Genomic DNA, 20209 nt, shown 5'->3' with positions numbered 1-20209 from the left:
TGAAACCATAATCGTGGAAGGTAATTACTTTACGTAGTTATTTCGGATCATTATTCCTTTGGGAACATTGAGTTGGTGATATTACTCCGACCAAGTCCTGATACTGGTCTTACGTTACTTATTCATCACAATTTAAGACGTTGTTAGCATGACATGAAAAGCTGAATGGAAGAAAGGAAGTGAGAGTGATCCATTTGCTTTATGTGAATTCTCATTTCATTTTGCCTTTTTAAACCCTTAAGGAGTAAATCGATGCAGTAAAAATTTTCATCTATTGAGGCGTGCGACTTAAAATGCTTTTGAAGATCAAATTGTAAAACAAAATCTTAAAAATATGCCCCGCAGTATTCCAAAATGTGACTTTTCCCAATTCCATGATTGACTTTTCGAGAGCTTCGCTGAGGCATCGATATAAATTACTTCACACGTCCAGGGTTGTTTATTAAATCGCAAATGCGGAAAAATTTGAAGAAGTATATGGTGCATTGCTAGCTTACTGAAAATATCCAAGGTGGCTACCCCACACCTTTAGCATTAATTTAAATGGAAACAATTCTCTTTGAATATGTGACTTAAAAAAAACATTATTAATTTTCACGAATGATGGAGACATACATTCTGCTCATCTCAATAAAATTCAATGCGCGCTGACAGTGCAGTAGTTAATCAGTGTCAGTTTATCAGTAATATTGAAAGAGCGGTCACCTACCATAATCGCTATATATAATTTTGTTACTTTGGATTTCGTTTTGACAATTGTGGGAAAATCTTTTAGCATTCTAGTCATATAATTTTCATTTTAAGTTATATTTCAAGTTATATGCATTTAAAAAGGAGACCGTTAATCCCCTCGCTAGCCGGAATAGTCTTTTCGTATTAATGATAATTGCTTTAAAGCCGTGAAATATTATCACAGAGAAAGAAAAAATAGGAAAATTATTAAATATCCTTATCGGTATACATCTCATATATATTTTTTTAAATATTTATAATGATATGTCCACACTTTTCATAGGATCTTGCATGATTTTGAAGAAAATTTCCCCTGGATAGACTCTGTGCAGTCGATCACCACCACCATCAATCCTCAGCGGGTGATTACCGCATAATATTGTGCTAAATATGCATAATACTTTGGTTATTAAAGCCAGTGCAGGCGTTCGACTTTTATGGTAATGGGGAAATTCATTCTTATTTTGGAGCACAATGTACTCGTTCACTTCGATATTCCTCTAAAAATTAATGCTATAATTTTTAAAGGAGAACCATAGTTTTTAAAGGAGTTCTGGATACGATTAAACTATCTTAATGATGTCGTCTTGATGATTCATGGAATTATCTTCTCTTTTACCTTTGTTCTGAAGTATACTGCCCTAATTCGTTGCGTAAATGACGTATATGAATATGTAAATTACACGATAAGCTCAAAACGGTCATTATTGTAGTAACTCGTAGTTATTACCAGCTATCATTAAAATCAGTGAATACATTACATAATGGCGTGGAATCAATGTATAATGCGAGTGATTTAACTGTTCAGCAAAATAGTGTCAGCCTCTTTAACAGCTAAGAGTTTGCGAATTATTGTGAGAGATTTTGATTAATTTGTTCTAGCAGATGAGCAAAACTCTCATAAAGATAAGAAAAACATGTAAGTATCAGTTACATGTTTGAAGATAAAAACTCGTGCGCGTGTATATAATAGCTGTTCAGAGAAGTTGACGGGTAAAATCGATGTGCCGATTTAAAGTTAGTTCTCAATTTTGGCGCAAGGAGAAATGGCATTGAGGTGACTTTCAAATTACCCAACAAAAACATGTCCCTTGGTGGTTCTTTCACCATTTCGGAGCACAATATCCAAGATCTTTGATCGGTTACGTATGATGTGACCTCCGAAGAATTCCGATTGGGAAGTATATGGGTTGCAAAAGGATGCATGATAAAATTGCTCTCATAGCTTGCTGAGATATATACCTTTCTGAGTGTACGGGTTCAGGATAGGAGATGTTCTCTTGGGGAATGAAGTTTCATGCATAATCCTGAGAGGAAAGCCATATTGAGGGAAGCTAAGGAGGACGGCGGTCAAAGCACTATGGTCGGAGTAAACGACAGAGATGATAAGGATTGCACAGGGGAATATTGAGGGAAAATTTTGTATTCCTGTGAAAGGATCAAACAACGTTCACGATGCTGCAATGAACTTGGTCGTTCACGCTTCTTACATTTTTATTGATGAATAAAATTACTGTTTTTGGGCATTTTTCTTCTCAAACTACGATAATACATCTTGTGATATGACCTCCCGATCTATATTTGGATTTAAATTTTCAATATTTTTTCCAGAGTACCAGTTGAATGTAACTTTAACTGATACTCTGGTTTAGATGTGTATTATATTTTAAATATTAATTCAAATGTATGAATTTGATGATTTATTATCGGATATCTATGGATTCATGTGGATTTTCCCACCAAGCAACCACATCCCTTCGCGATTAAGGGATTGGTAAATTTTGATCTTCAACCTCACCTGACGTTATACTGGAGTGTATGTATACAAATTACATGTTACTGTGCGATTAAAAGTTTTTGATTGTGATGAAAATTACTGCTTACAGATAGATTTACAACCTGCTACTTCGATTTACGTGATAATTATGGGTAGGTACTCCAATAATTTCCGGGGTTGCTACTGAAAATATATTTGTATTGAGCTTGTAGAAATTTCATCTTACGAATTTTCGAAACAAATCAAATATGCTAGAGGTGGGCACCCCAATTCCTCATATCAAATCCAGTTAATTTAAATACGGGTCAATAAAACTTGTTTGAAATTTTATTGGAAAGGTTCACTTTTCGTTGACCTGACAGCCATGCTGCAATGAAGACGTAGAATCCAGGTATAGCAGGTAATATATTATTGATGGCATATATGTGAATAGCCTGCTGAAATTTCACCTCACGAGTTTTAAGAACAAATCAAATATTGTCAAAGTGGACACCTTAATCCTTCATACCGAATCTAACGTCAAAATTCCTCGATGAATATTATTACTTTTTTGAAAGCCTTCACTTTTCGTTGGCCTGAAAGCTATGCTGAAATGAAGACGTGGAATCCGGGAATAATATGCTATATCTTCGCCATCATATAAACCATGCGTTTCGTCGTATATACCTATTATAATGGAAGCAATTTTGCATTTACGCTTATCGGCTCTACAGATCTACACTCAGACGACCTGAGTGGGAGTCAAGGAGAACTGAGAAATGTTTGGCAATGGGAAATTTTTTTCGTCGTAGACTCACGAGATGAGACCGAGGAACTCGGGCGTAAAAGATACCGAGGCCAGAAAGCAATCGCACGGATTGGTTCAGATATCATATCACCCACCCACTCGCTTCAACTCTATCCATTTTTATGCTCAAATGCCTGAGTCCACTGATCGCAGTGCCTGCGGCTTGATCGCGGAGATCCGATGCCGTGGTCGAGGAAATAAATAATTCCGTCTCCCACTACCAAGGAGAGAGAATAAAAAAATGGTCCGTCCAATTTATGCAAACGACACAAACAGTGTAACCTCCTTTCGAGGCTCTGATTTTTTCCCGGTAATAACTTGAAAGAATTCTTTTCGGGCTTCCAACCGGGTGTGAATAAAATATTTGTTTGTATGTGACCTCTTTGATTAGTTTCGTGAAGTTCTAATGTATTGCATTGAATATTGATTCCAATCGGTAGACTTAATTTTCTGCACGATGTTGGACGATGTTTCTTTTGGGGGACTTTCCCAACATTTTCAAGGCTGATGATGCCGATGTCAGTTTTCAATTAAATTTCATCAAACAGTTTATTTCTGCCGCTGTATGTTTAGGCTGCCAGTGCACAATGGATTTTTACATTGTATTCTGTAGCATTAGACATGAATAAAGCGTAAAACCTGTTTAGGAAATTTCCTGTTCAGGGCTTGTCAAAAACGATTTTCAAGATTATATTTTTTTAGTGAGCATATATAATAGCAATTGCAATGCATATTTCTCAGGAAATCTTGGCTCCACTTCGCTTGTCATCACAGGTCACTAGGAAAACCTAGCCTAAACTAAGCCTTGTCAGCAGACCACTCGATCACATTTACACAGTCCGCCCAAATGATAGATGAATACTAATCGGTATCGTGATCATCATGCTAAAATGAATCATAATCGAAGTCGTACTTTTATAAATCCATATTTAAATAGCAGCGCTTTTGGTAGCAAATTGTTATTGCTCTTGAGCTACTATCCCTCGTGAGCTATCAGCTGGCAAGATAAACATGAATCGTATGAAATTGCTATTTTAGTGTAATTCCTATTCAGAGAGTAGAGTAAACTCCAATAATTAAAATGGGGCTGAGAAATGGTTTTTAGGCAATAATTTCTCAGCTATATTATTTATAACTTAGCACAATGGTATAATTATCATAGGGGATCAAACCGCATTCCTGGGTTTTGGTCGTTTATTTTATGGGCTCTATTTCGATGAATTTTATATTAAGTACAGTTAGATATATTTGTAAATTTCGAGGTATTTGTTTGCGTACTTTATTTTACAAGTGGTCGCTGTAATGAATGCCTGGCTGCCGGAAAAATTAAAGTTCTTGGAAAGGGATTGGTAGCACTAAATGAATGAATTATTCAACCAAGGGTATGGTCAAATTCTTGAACTTGGAGAATTTAAATATCTTCTGAACCTCTAGCTGAAATTCAAGAATCTCTCTTCGAAAACTATTTTGGAATGCTTGAAATTAATTCATTCAAAACTGTTAGATAGCTAAATTGTATTTGTGTCAGTACTTCGGAACACAAAATTTTTGTCCTTATGAAATTGAAAATTTGGAAATAAAATCTGTTGGCTTGCTGATCCTTGAAAACAAAAAAACATCGAGAGTCACTTCCGATCGAAGGAGAGGTATGTAGGCCTAAAGAAATTAGATTGAACTTCTTTCAAGCACCGTCCAAATGGGGTAAAGGCATTATCTCCGACATGTTACGGCACCCCTGTCCCCAAACCTGAAGACGGTAGCGGAGTGAGCTGCCGGAACTTGTCGGAGATAATACCCTTGACCAGCATGGAAACCCGAGAAGTTAATCTCCGTAGAGTTCGCTTAATCCCTGAAGACGGAACCGGAGTGAGCTTCCGTTACGCGTCGGGGACCATTCCTTCGATGCTGATGAAATACCCAGAAATAAATCTGCATAGTATCCTATGTGGAAGCCTAGAACCATTCCCAAATATTCCTTAAATTTTGATGGATAAGAATTTAATCGTTCTGTATTTTTATTCGGGGTCACAATAAAAAATTCTAATAATGTGTTTGATATAAAAAAATTAGTGGTTGGGAATCGTATGGTTCAGATTCAAAGTTGAGGAGAAGCCTCTCTCAAAACCGCACTAAATGAATCTATATCACGCACTTTGATTTATTTCTACGGGCGAAAATAAGTCTCATAATCGTACTTCAATTCGCAGCTGATACATCTCAATCTTCATGCAGTCTGCGCTAATTTTGGAAATATTTTAATTTGTCGGCCTGCCCGGTGGACCGGCCCTTATTTTTAAAAAAATTGGGAAAGGTATGTTTTCCTGCTCTCAAAATGACCTGAGTGAATGAAGTTTGTTTTCATTTGCTAAATTTTTTTTATTTTAAAATAACGGGGTCCCGTGCTTAAAGGACCCTAAGTACTGAGGACCGAAGCTTCAACCCTTTATAACCCAATGTTGCTTTTAAGCAACATTAAAAATGTTTAAACTTTCAGCTCTTTTTAGGATATATCTAAACTACCCATTATTTTGTTGAGTAAATTTTAATGAAGAAATATTAAGCTGCCACGAAAATTATAATTGAGTGAAAATTTTCAAGTTTTCAGAATGAAAAACCTTGAAAATTGATTTTTCCCTAAATCAGCTCTGGGTTAGAAAGGGTTAATATTCTCTGGCTGAGAACACTTATTGCATTGGAAGTACTACTTTTTTGTTAATTTTTGAGTACTTTTATTTTACTCTCATTAGGAAATGAAAGTTTATATGTTTTAGGACCAACATTTCGCTTGTTTTGACGTATTTCTTAGCATCAGTAATCCGTTCCGCCCCCTTAGAGCACTATCCCGCACCACTTACTTCCGCTCCACTTCCTCCAATCCCCCGGAGTAAATGGTCCTTTTGTAAGAAATATAGCCTCTGACGATTTATTTAAAAAAGGTTTATACAGTTAGAGTGCCGACTCTAGTACTTATATATAGACGCTGGTGTGCTGGCAATTTTCAATACTGTTATGTTACTTCTTAACAACTAATCTAGGAGAGGAAGAGGTATTTGATATAATTTTAAAGAATGAATTTCGCTTTTGTTTTTTCCACTGTTAATTTAGAGGTTAAGAACTTAGTTAAAATGGCAAACTTAGAAGGATGGCGTAGTATCATACCCGTAGGAAAATTCAAAGGATTTCACGTGCAATAATATTACACGGGCCATAGCACGCAAATTGTTACATTGACATTAGTACCGTGACAATTTGGCTATTATAGTGCCTTAAACACGTTAGGGGTTCTGCTACGATGTAAATTGACACTAAGGAATAAACTTTATTAAGTTCTATTCGTTCTTGGTAATAGAATTGAAATATCGTCATAGTTTCGCACCTCTCATCATACAATAATTTGTCTGTGGAAGACTTAGCAACTTGTGAACCGTTGATGTAGTCAAAAATTTCATCTCATTCTTTCATTGGTACATAAAAGAATACGGTACATATTTCCGGGATATTAAACAGCTTTCTCGCAATTCATAGTGGTAATTTTTATAAATATCAAAATAATCAATTTTAGGCGCATACATTAGATAGTCTGGCTGTTTACAAAATGATTTGTTCAACGAATCTTGTCTTCCTCCATATGCCATTTAATGGTGTATTACGCTCTCTTTTCACCACAAGCATAGGAGTCTTGAAACGTTGGAAATTCTACCTAATCGTCACTCAGGTACCACGAATGCCTTTCAGTTTACTCTTCTATAGTATTTGTTCGTTTTTTTATTAGTCTTCACCACAGGTTTTCCTCTCCTGAAAACTTATAATAATTATTAGGTACTACACACCGAGAAGTGTATTCATTCCATTCGCCGAGAAAGTGTTAAATCCATGGCCATTATATACGGGCCCATATATTTAACCATGGCTCTTATATAAGTTATATAAGGGCCATGGTTAAATATTACATGAAAGGCATGGATATACGGTTCATTAACACGCATTACAAGTTAACAGTTGAATGCACGAGCGCGAAAATTAACACAAAAAGTTACCTTATCAACATTGTAATTTGTAGGATTACATGAACAGTTACGGAATTTGTTTGAATTAACTTCATGCGTTCAAATAAGCTTCAATCCGTTAAAATCAAATGTACCAGAGTTCACACGAGTTAATTTATCATGCAATCAGGCCTGTAAGGCGCGACGATGTGTTTCCGTGGGTCATACTTCCCTTAGCGAAAATACTGTTGAAATTTCAACAGTTAATTGGGACTACTGTTGAATACAACAGTAACTGTTGAATACAACAGTAACTGCTGAATCCAACAGTAGCTGTTGAATTTAACAATAAATTGGGACCACTGTTAAAACTAACAGTAACTGTTAAAACTATAAGTAACTGTTAAAACTATAAGTAACTGTTAAAACTAAAAGTAACTGTTAAAACTAAAAGTAACTGTTAAAACTAAAAGGAACTGTTAAAACTAAAAGTAACTGTAAAAACTAACAGTAACTGTTAAAACTAAAAGTAACTGTTAAAACTAAAAGTAACTGTTAAAACTAAAAGCAACTGTTAAAACCAAAAGTAACTTATTTAAGTATACCGGGACTAGCCACGGTGATAACTTTTTACGGAGTCACCCGCAATGCACAAATAGTGCGAAAAATCCACAGAGGAAAAATCCCGGTCAAGGCGAATGATTTTTCCTCTGTGGATTTTTCGCACTAAAAGTAACTGTTAAAACTAAAAGTAACTGTTAAAACTAAAAGTAACTGTTAAAACTAAAAGTAACTGTTAAAACTAAAAGTAACTGTTAAAACTAAAAATAACTGTTAAAACTAAAAGTAATTGTTAAAACTAAAAGTAACTGTTAACTGTAACTGTAGCTGATAAATCTAATAGTTGTTGATGAATTCAGCAGTTACTGTCGGATTCAACAGTTACTGTTGGATTCAACAGTAGTCCCAATTAACTATTGAAATTTCAACAGTTTTTTCGCTAAGGGTTGACATGTATCGAGGGTGTTCGATGTTGCAGTTACTTTTATTGCTGAGGCGGAGGGACAACTAGATTCAGAGATCGAGCATTACTACCTTATTCATAACTGAGGCGTGGGGCTTCGCGGAGGATTTTTCTCCAAGTGGGGGTAGAGGTATCAAACCGATCGAGGAATACGGACAAATCTCAGCCTAAGGCCATGAGAGAGGCGTGACGATCAAAAGCGTGTGACCTTTGGCCTGGGAAACGAGATGTTCAGTTGCTGTGTGACGAACTGGAAATGCCTTTGTGACAGTGTCCGACTCGGGTATGAAAGTTTCACGGGGCAACAGCCGACAACTTTGGTCATTGAGGGAAAATACATATTGTCCGGGTGGAACGATGCTACCTGCTTGCTGATATTGGTCCAAAAAGTTGAACACAAGCAGATTTTTTACTATAGTTTAAGGTAAATACCTGATACACATTTGGAGCATGGGAGATAGTTTAGATCATTTACTTAACCACCGTAATCGGGGAAAGGTGGGATGTAGATACGTATATCTATTGTATATGAATTCATTTATCCCATAACAAGGGTGTACCCAGGATGAAACCTATAGGGGGGCAAGCCGTGGTCGTTCAAGTATAACACCGAAGAGGTGATGAAACCAAAATTTCAAGAAAATTATAACAGCGCTTCATTACTTTTTAAAATTATTTGTTCCGAAAAATATTTTTCTTTTAATTACATGTTTTATACTAATATTACTTTTTTGGATTTTAATAAAATTTGTTCAGGTCCCATAAATATTATTTATTTGTTTCATTTGCAGGTTGCGCGGCTGTTGGTATTCTTTATCTCGATGCTTTTCATGAATAGGTGGAGAAAAGTGAATGGCTTTATTTTCTCTTCTAATAGTGCCGCAATAATTTAGAAAACAATTAACCACCTTAGGCGTCAGTTGTTGCAACCATTTAGTGATCACAATAAAAATAAATTTGTAATATTCCACTCTAGAATGTCCTTCATTTGGCCCGTGTTACATCGCTCTTAATCAAATATTTAGCATTGGAGAGTCAATCATTCACACCGTGGCCAAGTATGGTAGATTATAAAGAAGTGATTGGTGTACAATAGAAATGAATATGGTGGATAATAAGTAAGTGAAGAACAAATAAATGAAGACAATTATAGAAATAAGGGTGAAATTGCTATTATATTCATGATCTATTTAATAGTTTTATTACAATATATTTGATATTTTACGCCGTTATAACAAAAGTAGACCACAGAATTTTTTTGTCCTCCTTTTTATGTAAGTTTTCCTCTTCTTTCTTAAAAATTAGTTTACTCACTCTCAAAATTAACCTTATTCACCACATTATCTTTAGCTTTTCTCTCCTTGAGTGACGAAAGATGAAATATATTAAAGGGTATACTAGGTATAGTTTTTATAGGGGTTTTCGGTGGTAGAATGATTTCTTGAATTATCTTTCCTACACCTTATATAATTTGTTTGCCTTTCTTTCTTAAAACTTTAGCTTTATCAGTAACTTTGGTAGGAGCTTTTATAGGTTATACTTTAACTTTAATCTCTTATAATGAAAATTCATTAACAATAAATTGACTTTTATTAACATTTTTTGCTGGTAGAATATGATTTATACCTTATATTAGAACTCGTGGTGTATCTCCAACCTTTTTAAATCTTGGTAGAGGTTTAATTAAGAGCTTTGATCAGATCTCTTGCAACCATGATAACGGAATTTGATTTGCTAAAATGTGGACCGGGTGTTTCCGGGTGTTGTGAACTAAAATTAATTCCTTAATTACGACGTTAAAAAGTGTCTAAGGACAATCGGCTCTCACTGACGCAAACTAGATTTTTTGGTCGAATTTTAGATACCTTAGTTTTTCGTGTATCTCTCTCGATCACTTTCGAAATAATTTTAAAAAATCGACAATGCTTTTCTTATGGACGAACTTTGGAATTTTTTTTGACCCACTTGCAAAAGTAGTTGGTCGTTCGCCGCCTAATACGTTGTTACTAATTTTTAGCCTGATTTTTTGGCTATCTCGGAATTTTCGTGTGTCGAATAGATTCCGAGTTATTAGCATTATCGAAATAACATGGTCGAGATAGGACAATCGATAAATATCGATTTGAGAGCTGGCGCTTCAAAATTAGGCTATGTAGCTCAAAAAACCATGCCTTTAAGCGTACCGTGCACACGGTACACTGTAGTTTTCAATTTTTAGCTAAGTTTCGTAATATAAAGTGATATTTTTAATTCCGAAATTTTCCCAAATTATTTTTTTGAGCGCCCGGCAATCGCCGCCATTCCTCCGCGCCAAACGGCGGTGGTCGGTCCCCGGAAGAAATATACGCATTTCCCTATCTCATTCATGCATGCAGGCGGGTGAAATTTGCGGAGGATGTAAGATCGTGGAATGTAATTATTTTTCATATTAATCGATAAAATAGAAAATGGAAAGGGCATAGCCGGATAAGAGGGTGAAAAGTCCCCCCTCCGGGATTTTTCCCTTACTTGGGGTATGCGATTTGGGATCAAATACGACAAACCTCCCCACATTTCCAGCCCGCTAGAGGCCCACCAGGGCCGGCTAGATCGAAAATACGATTTTCACTCTTTTTTTAATAGCTCGGTCAAGAAGGCATATTTTTTAATGTGGTTTGCGGCATTTGAAACCAATTTAATGGAGCAGATTTCCAATTGTTTTCAATAACTTTAAGCGGGACAAGAAGATATGGCGTTGATTTGAAAATTTCTAACGCATGTTTCTACAAAATATGTTTGAGAGGGCCAAAAAGAAAAAGCGTTTTCTGGAGGTGTACTGTATCAGGTACCTTTTGGCTGGCGTATTGAAAAAATTATTTTTAGGTGGTGAAACATCGCGAAAAATTGCGATTAAAAAAATATTCGATTTTGGCCATTTGGCTCTATACTTTAGCCCTCCATAACTCCCCTTTTTATTTATTATAGTATTCTACTTATATATGTTATAATATTATTATGTTTGATGATCGTGAATACTGGCTCAACTTTATGCTATAAATGCATGTTAGTAATGGAGACCAATGCATCAGGAATTAGAATGAAAAAACAAATCCTACGTAATGGCTGCAAAATATTTAGATAATCGGCATTCAGTCCAAAGTTCAGTATTCACTTTCATGATAACTGCATAATGTGCGTTGTATCCTACTTGGAGCAATGGAAACTGTGATAATACGGAAATGTAAAGGCATCTAATGATTTAAGATTATGTAATCGTTTACGTTGAATATTATATTTCTTGGTGCCCACTATTTTCCAAAAATTCGTACTCCGTGCATTATCACTTTGCTAACGCTCGAGGAGGTACTAAATGAAATGTCTATTTAAAAAATATTTTAACACTTATCCGAGACTGACGCGTTTCATAATGATGTTTAAAGTAATTTTTTCGGGTCTAAGCGCGTAGGCATGTTTCTATAATTTTATTACACTCGCCGTCTATTATGCGGGCGCAGGAAAAAAATAACAGCGAGAGATTCGGGACAGCATGAGCCACGCATGTCTGACCTTTCCATTCACGACACACATATGTGCACATGCATTTGTATGAATATATATGTCACGTATGTCTTTGTGTATTTTTAAGCACCGTCTCCGAAAGCTACCATTGTCCAGAGCATCAGTCGATGGTGCAGCAAGCATTCTGGGAAGGGCATAAGAGTGTGGGCTGAGGTTGGGGTGGAACTAGGGGGGGGATCGCTGCGGGGGAGTGACGTAAAAGACCCCCCCCTCTGCTCCTCGTATTTCTCCTCTCCTAGATAGGCGCCTCGTTCAGCTCACTACGTCATCGAAATCTGCATTCCATTTCCTTGAGGTTAAAGTGGGTGCTGCCGATACCACCCGATTCCAAACTAACTATTTTTTTACGCCGATTTTTCGGTCTACTTATCAAAAACATAATCAGGATTGTATATCTTCTAAAAAAAGCTGAGAAGTCAGCGAAATTCATGTATTTTTATAGTTTCTCGAATTTTATTGTGTCCCAGAGAATATTTCTACAAGGTCGGGAAGAATCATATTTTCTGTAGAAGTCAAATTTTGATGCAGAAACTTTTCTGCAACTGATACGCCGGGAAAACCTAAGATCATACTTCAAATTTTGATTTTTCCTGATCCACTTTCTGCCATATCGTCGGCATTTGAGCATCCTTTTCCCAGTGTGTTATTTATATGGTTCTAGCTCTTGAAATTATTATTTTTATCTATTTAATTTAGCTTAATTTGTTTATAGATCTTTAGTTAACTACATTTAATAAAACATTTATCCTCCGTAAAGATGCATAAAATGTAAGATTTAGATGTTCGAATTGTTTATGAAATTGAAAAAGTCACCTGAGGAGTAATATCATGGGCTTAGAGGTGTCCACCATGTATATGTGACCACCTTGATAACACTTTCATGTATGACGTGGCTAGTATTATGAGAGGCTTACGTTGGCATCGGTTGAGTATCAATCTATCATTTCTGCGGAAGTTGCTAAGTGCCTTAAGGGAAGGATTTATCTGGGGATATTATATATTTGACGGGATTGGAATGTCATAGTTGTAGAGTGGAAAGTTTGGGGGCACATTGGAAGAGCTTTTGGGAAGCAAAACGTGATGATTGGGCGACTTTAGGACGAAAGGCCAGTCACTTTTCGAAATTTCGGGAGGCATGGAGCAGAATACCCTGTGGAACGCCCGTGCAACCTTTCTTTAATTGATACGCTTGGAGAGTGTTAGACAGGCCTCAATTAGACTTCACCACACTAGTGGCATTGTGTCATGGGTTATAATTTGAGATGTCAATTAACCTTTTCATGCAACATTATTGGGCAGTATGTGAAATGTTGTAGACAGGAGTCAACATAAATCCCAGATTGCTGATATCCTATTTGGATGGAGGTATAAGTATGAGGTGAAGCAATGCAAGACTTACACCGGTACGAATATCATCTGTGATCGCAATCTAATGGAGTAGTATCGGATCAGATACTAGAGGATCGGAGAGGTGATGCAAGAATGAATACTGGGAGCAAAGCCTTTCGGATGAGAGGTTATCAGAAGAGAATTCGCAGCTGCCATCTATGATCAAATGGAGATAGCAAAGGATTTCATATAAAGTTAATGGGAGGGATGGAGTAACCTCTGGAAGGCCATCATGGAAGCAGCAGAACAGCAACAGTAAAGCAAAGCAGTTGCAATCAGGAAAATTATGGATAACGGACCACATTATAGCTTTCATAGAAGAACGAGTTGAGAACGCCAGAAAGGAAACCAAAGTAAGGCTTTGTAAAAAACGATGATCAAGTGGCCAGAGAATCGAAAAAGAATGGGAATTGTCAAAAAAATCTGTGATTAAAATTAACGACAAAGAAGGATGAATCTGACGGGAGTTAGCGTAATTAAGGTACACTTTGGAGAAAGGAAATCTGGGTGAAAATACGGTAGAGATTAGGATGAAGAACTAGCATTGTTAGATCGAGACATTTGCAATGGAAGAATGCAATGCATCGGGAAGTTATACCGAAATATTAATCAGTTGAATCAATTGGCGGATTCAGAGAGGGGAGTCACATTGGTCGTAACCCCTCCATAAATTTTATCAAATGTATTAATTTTTAATTGGGATTGCGTGATTGATTTAAAAGGGATTGCGTGTGCAAATGCATGGCTACAAGAGTCAAAAGTGAGAGAATATTGAGTTATATTTATCGTAGAGCGTAGCAGTCCCTATTGTAAATACGTCCCTCTCTCCTGGCGGGTATTCCATTCTCCCTGGACCCAGGTCAGGAACCCCCCCCCAAATTTGTAGCTGAATCCGCCCCTGGTTCAATCCCTCAACCAATTTTGTGAGTCGACTGTTCTTAAACATAGTTGTGAGAAATTAAACTATCTTTTTAATGGTATCCATGAGGTAGTGTTAATAAAATTCACTAATATGAAATTAAGTTTCACGGCATGGTAATATTTTGGAGGACCCTTGACCTATGAAATGAATTTTCACGTCGTTTATGCATGCTAGTACTTTGGAGGACCGCTAAACTCCTGTTTGAATGTGAGATAAAGTCCCCCTGTACCCCCCAAGCCAGAAACCGTCGGCCATGGTGAGTATATATCAGCGAGAAATGAGAAAGTTATGCGTAATAATCAGGATGATGTTGTATTTAAGAGTACCCTCACGTTTTCCGATCGCCTAATTTTTCTTTTCAAACCACCCCTACTTGCAATGGAAGTCATCGATCGGATAGAAAAGGAAAAGTACGAGACCATTAATCGACTGAAAAATTGACAAATTCGAAATGTAAAAAAGTAGCTTAATCCACCGGCCATCCGGTACGCTTCCTGCATTTGTAATGAAGGGATCGGTGCTCCAAATATGAATACTGACTGCCAAATCATCCTCAAAGATCAATCTTTAAGCGGAGAAGAAATTAACTTTGAGAAATGTTGCCAGGTGTGAATATGATATGCGTAGTGAAAGTGAATACTTGTAATTATAACTGGATTCAAGTAATTCAATAATTTTATTCAGCTTAACTTTTGGCCCTAGTAGTAATAATATCATTTAATCATCTCCATAATATAGGGAGTGTTTGGTATGGTTTGACTCGAACTTACTGCTAATTGTGAAATTGAATTCCTGAAAAAATCAGTGGAGTGTATCGGATTCATTTCATGAAAACTTTTTCGATTTTAAGTGGTATTTTTATATCATTAAGAATTGGTAGATAATTTTGTGCATGAACATTCTTTACATCAATATTTTCACGGTTAGCATGTCCCCTGTCGTTGTGTTGACGCGTCAACGTTATCTCTAACTGGTATTGAAGAAAATGGATTTAGCCATCGAGTTTTTTTTATAGAGTTGGATTCTTGTATTTTCTTCGAAGCGGAGAAAGTCCAAATAGCTTTTTTAGTTATATTGGAACTTTGGAAAAATACTCACAAATCATTGGTGAGCAAGAAATGGTAAGTCGTTTTACATACGTAAACATCATCCGTTACTTAGATGAAGAGCCTCAAAAAGGACCAAATTTCCAAAAAATTGCCCTTCTCTTTTTATTCGAGATTGTTAAAAGATAAGGTGACATAGGAATAAAGGGAGGTTTTTCATGAAATAAAAAGCATTAGAGTTTGTAACAAAGAATTTTTCTGTACTATGCACCGCTGCAAGACATTTTTGATAATATTTGAGTAATATTACATAACAATATCCTTATTTCATACTCATAGGTTTGAGAGTCTCGCAAACACCTCAAGTTGAGATTCCTATTTCCGTATGTTTTACAGTGGTGAAATGATATATCATATATAATATCTTGGAGTTCTCTTTATCTATCTAATTTGGATGTTTATGTAGTAATAAGATAAAGATTTCTGTATTTAAGATGATAATAATGAATTTGGAGAAAATCTCACCCGTAGTAATTATTGCATTTTTGGTTCTTCAAAATTTAATCATAAAGTTTCCGAAAATCGTCAGTTATCTCACTAATATAGTAACAATTCTCTCATGGAATTTGTAATAATGTGAAAATACAGCCATTAAAATGTATCTAATTGAAATTTGAATTTTCTCACTTTATTTGTTTCATTAAAAAATTAAATGGTTGTTTGAATTCTTCATCAATGATTTCGTAAATAGGATTTCTCTGCTGAGTTTGTGGATGATGGTTCCTCCACGTGTGCACATCCATCTTCCTTAAAAATCATCCGTGAAATTTTCAAGAAAGTTAATTTATTTATTTACCTATTCAATAACAGCCGATGTGGCCTTTTCATCGAAAATTTAACTAAAATTTTAAAGCTTTAATAAATAGAAAACTATAAAAAAACTAAAACAAGGATAAATATTAAAGATTCCGGAAAAGGTGGGTTTTCGAAGCTGCCTTTTTAATGATCTCAAGGACATCGAGAGATCCAGGAAAGATAGGTAGACGAAATGGTGTAGAAAAGGGGTTATCTCTGGGAGAGAGAAAGACGAGTAGTAGTAGTGTTTCTTTTTTAGGGTGCGTCGGCGGCTATGGCCATTTTGCACCACTCACTGACTGGAATTGATAAAGGGGATTAGGCCCGTTCTGAAATTAACGTGTCAATAATTTACAAGAGGTATCATTTATATTTTATTGAAAAGTCGAGTTGAGTGTAGGAATGCTATCAGTCGGGAAATGTTCACGGGAGTGTCTCCTAGTACCTCAGCTAGGTTATCTCCGAGCTTATGATTCGTCCGTGCAGTCCGATATCTTGCACAGTCCGTCAGGATATGTCGCACTGTTAGTGGACAGTCGCAATTTAAGCATTGGGGCTGCATTCTCTCTTCGGCGAAGAGGTATGAATGGGTTAATAAGCAGTGGCCAATTCTTAAGCGTGATAAAACCACCTCCTCCCTGCGGACATTTCTTACAGAGGTCTGCCACGCAGTTATTGCGGGCTTAATTTCCCGAAGTTTGTTATTTTGAATTTCAAGCCATTGCGTCTTCCGATTTTGTCTAATTATACCCCTTATGGCATTTCCTAAATCTTCCGCTGGGAGTAAGACGAAATCAAGGTTGGTGTAGTAGGCGGTTATTAAGAAAGGTGCAAGTGGGAATGAGAAGTGAAAATGGTAGGAGTATTTCATTGGATAGGTCTTTAGCATTTAAGGCATTGTCATGAAAGAAATATCATAAAATTCATGGAAAAAATAAATTATTAGTAGATTTATAAGCGTGCTCTGAAGAAGAATATTGCGACCGCCGCTGCCTCTCCCTAGAATTTTATGGCCCCTATGACGTGATGATTACATCAGAGCAAACTGCATGGTCATTTCTCAAAAAAATGTTGATGCAAGTAAGAGCGGATTTCTTCATGCGTATCCGAAGATGAGACCTTGAATCAGGCTAGCGTGTAATTGTAATTTATTGCTTTTTTTTTCTTTGCCGTTAATGCTCTTCCCACTTTCGGGAAAGTTGGATAGGCTGACGGACGACTCTGGATGCGTATACACATTTCTCATAAGTATTATTAATTGCTCGAATAGAAAATCCTTTGGTCTCATCAATCTAGGTATTTTATCTGCACGTTAACTATTTTTACTGCCTCACGCATCTCTTATATAGGGATAAAAGTATTTATTTTTATTATTTTTTTTACATTTTAGTGTCACGGAAAAGTTCTCTGGCCACAAATATACCTTTTCATGAACGGTTATGCCCTTTTGTTAAGAAAATATCATCAAAAAGCAGATAGCTCATCCAAGCTCCTAGATTTGCCAGATGAATTAATTTGAAAGAGGATAATGTGTACAGACATTTTCTAAACGATAAATTAGATGAAATCGCATTGGCTATCGACTCTTAGAATTCATGGCGGGGTATTAATAAGCTCAAATCAAGAAATATATTTCAAACCGAAAAGAATACGCGGAAGTCATTGATTCAAATATTAAACATTTATATTTATATTAGAAACGTGCTGTAGTAAATTTGAGTGTTGAAAGTGATTGCTGAGAAGAAGTTTGGAAATGGCAGAAATGTCATGTTAAATACCTATTTTCTCTTTGCACATACTTATTATACCAGATATAGAAATATATAGAAATACATACTTCCAATAGTGAACATAAAAATTAAAGTAACATAATAATTCCGAAATGGAATGAAGGTGGTGTCACTGTTGTATGATGTTTTTAAAAAGATAATTAAAACTTTTTATTGAATTTTGGGCTTAGGGAACTCCTAAAAATTGGTTCATATGAAAAGAAATGTATAAGGTTTGAATACTTCTCCTAAAAACTGTTGTCTCATCATCATCATCATTAGTCAACGTACCAAAGATTGGTTTGACGCAGCTCTCCATTCCTCTCTCCTATCTATTTATAAGTGTGTGATCCGGAATTAACAATTAAAAAAATAAATTAGCTATACAATATGAAATTGGAACGTATTTCTGTTGACTTTTGGTAATAAGAATTCATGTAGGGGAGAGTGAGTAGCCACAATAAGATATGGGCCACTTTGAGACAGTGAGCATATTTAGCTTTGGAGTTGTGTGAAATGTGGTACTATCGTTTTGGAATAGCATAAAACTCATTATCAACAATTCCCACTTTGCGCATGGCTGACATCACTATATTGCAGATTGATGTACTTTAATATTTTTCATAGTGCAAAATTTAAAATGTTTTTCACTGTCAATTACCATTCAGTTAAGATACGTATTTTGATTTTTCATAGTAAAGTATTAAACAGTGTTTCAATTGTGACATATTTAAATTGACTTTATTACTCTTGAAACAAGTTGTATGATGGAAACAATCAAAGGCTACACATTGGGCCACGATGAGACACTTTGGCTTGGGCCAATATTAGATAGATTTCAGGTGTCTCAATGTGGCCCATGGAATTGAACTGTATTTAAAATTTAAAACTTTAAGATGAAAGCTAATAAATAAAACCAAAAACATTGCCAAACATAAAAATTATTAGTGTTGACAAGATCCATTGAAGCTGTACGTAACTAATATTTTCCTAACTGGAAATTTGCAAAAATTGATTAGCTTCTTAAAGGTGACATTTACACCATCCTAGAAAACCAATAACCATTTCTAATGTAAAAGAGGTTTAATTGTAAAATAAACTTCCTTCATATGTGAAATTTACAAAAAATAGCTATTAAAATGTATTATTCTAATGTTAATCACCATACCTCATTTTGGTCCGACATTGGGCCATATTGAAACGCTTCCAAGGATTTTTGTAAAATAACTTTAGAGCCATTCAAATTTACATTACAGCATCGTAAGCAGGGAAGAAAGTGCAAAAAATAGTGAAGTTATCAGCTGAAAAGATAGTTAAACATTATATCAATTGGAGAAATTATGAAAAATGATAAATTGAATTTTATCTCATTGTGGCCGACGCTCCCCTATCATATATTATGCCTCCCAACCCTAGCGGAGATGAGTTGAACTAAAATAATATTGATCAAAATATATGGTTGCATTCATGCTGGGACATATTCATCGAAGATTTTTATGCAATGATGTTAATAATGCTTAATGTTGTTAGATCTATTGATTAAAAAAATGCATTTATCAATATCAGCACATTCCACCAAGAAGTGAATTGTGTCCAACTGTGTCTAGGTTACTTCATCCTTGGGAATTTTAATCTCGAGTTATTAATCCATGCCTTTATCGTAAACATTTTATTAGTCCAATCACCCCCTGAATAATATAAAAGAAGGCAATGCCTCAATTTCCGTTACTCCATGATTAAACGTGGTTGTAGCTGAATTTTCTCGTTATTTGGAACTTACTAATCACCCGCTAATGCCAGTTAACAATCCAAAGGGAAACATTAGTCACTAAATTTGAATCCCACGGTCTTTTAATGTACCAACGATATTAATGACACGTGCTTCACTGTGCTTCGAGCATTATGAATATCTGGACGAGTTGAGCGTTTGCAGAAGCGGTTATGCGTATCACCTATCACACGACAAAATTCGCCCTTCGTCAACATTAAGGAGCTAAACGACACGAGGAGCTGGACGTGGTACAAATCATATCCGTGTCCATCCTGACGTGACTGGCAGAGCAGGCAAAAAATAGAGGAGAGCGAGCAAACGGACGAAAACACGTGGAATCCGACCAACAAATAATTCCCACGGCCGTAAATCATCGCTTGCGTCGAAAGTCGACGGAGTCATGCGTGTGGGTGGCGAGGAGAGAAATATAGCGAGAGAGCATTTTTACCCCCACCAGAGTTGAATACGTGTGTGTGTGTCTTCTGCGTTTTGGACGGACCTCCGATGTGTGTGTGGAGGGGCTGGTGACGGCCCCTGAAACTGCGTGGGAGTATTAATGGAATGGGTTAACGGGGTTGAGGCTGGAAGAGTAG

This window comes from Ischnura elegans, chromosome 8, assembly GCF_921293095.1.
Source record: "Ischnura elegans chromosome 8, ioIscEleg1.1, whole genome shotgun sequence".
Lineage (NCBI taxonomy): Eukaryota > Metazoa > Arthropoda > Insecta > Odonata > Coenagrionidae > Ischnura > Ischnura elegans.
The sequence above is the reverse complement of the archived record's forward strand: the minus strand, read 5'-3'. Positions refer to the sequence as shown.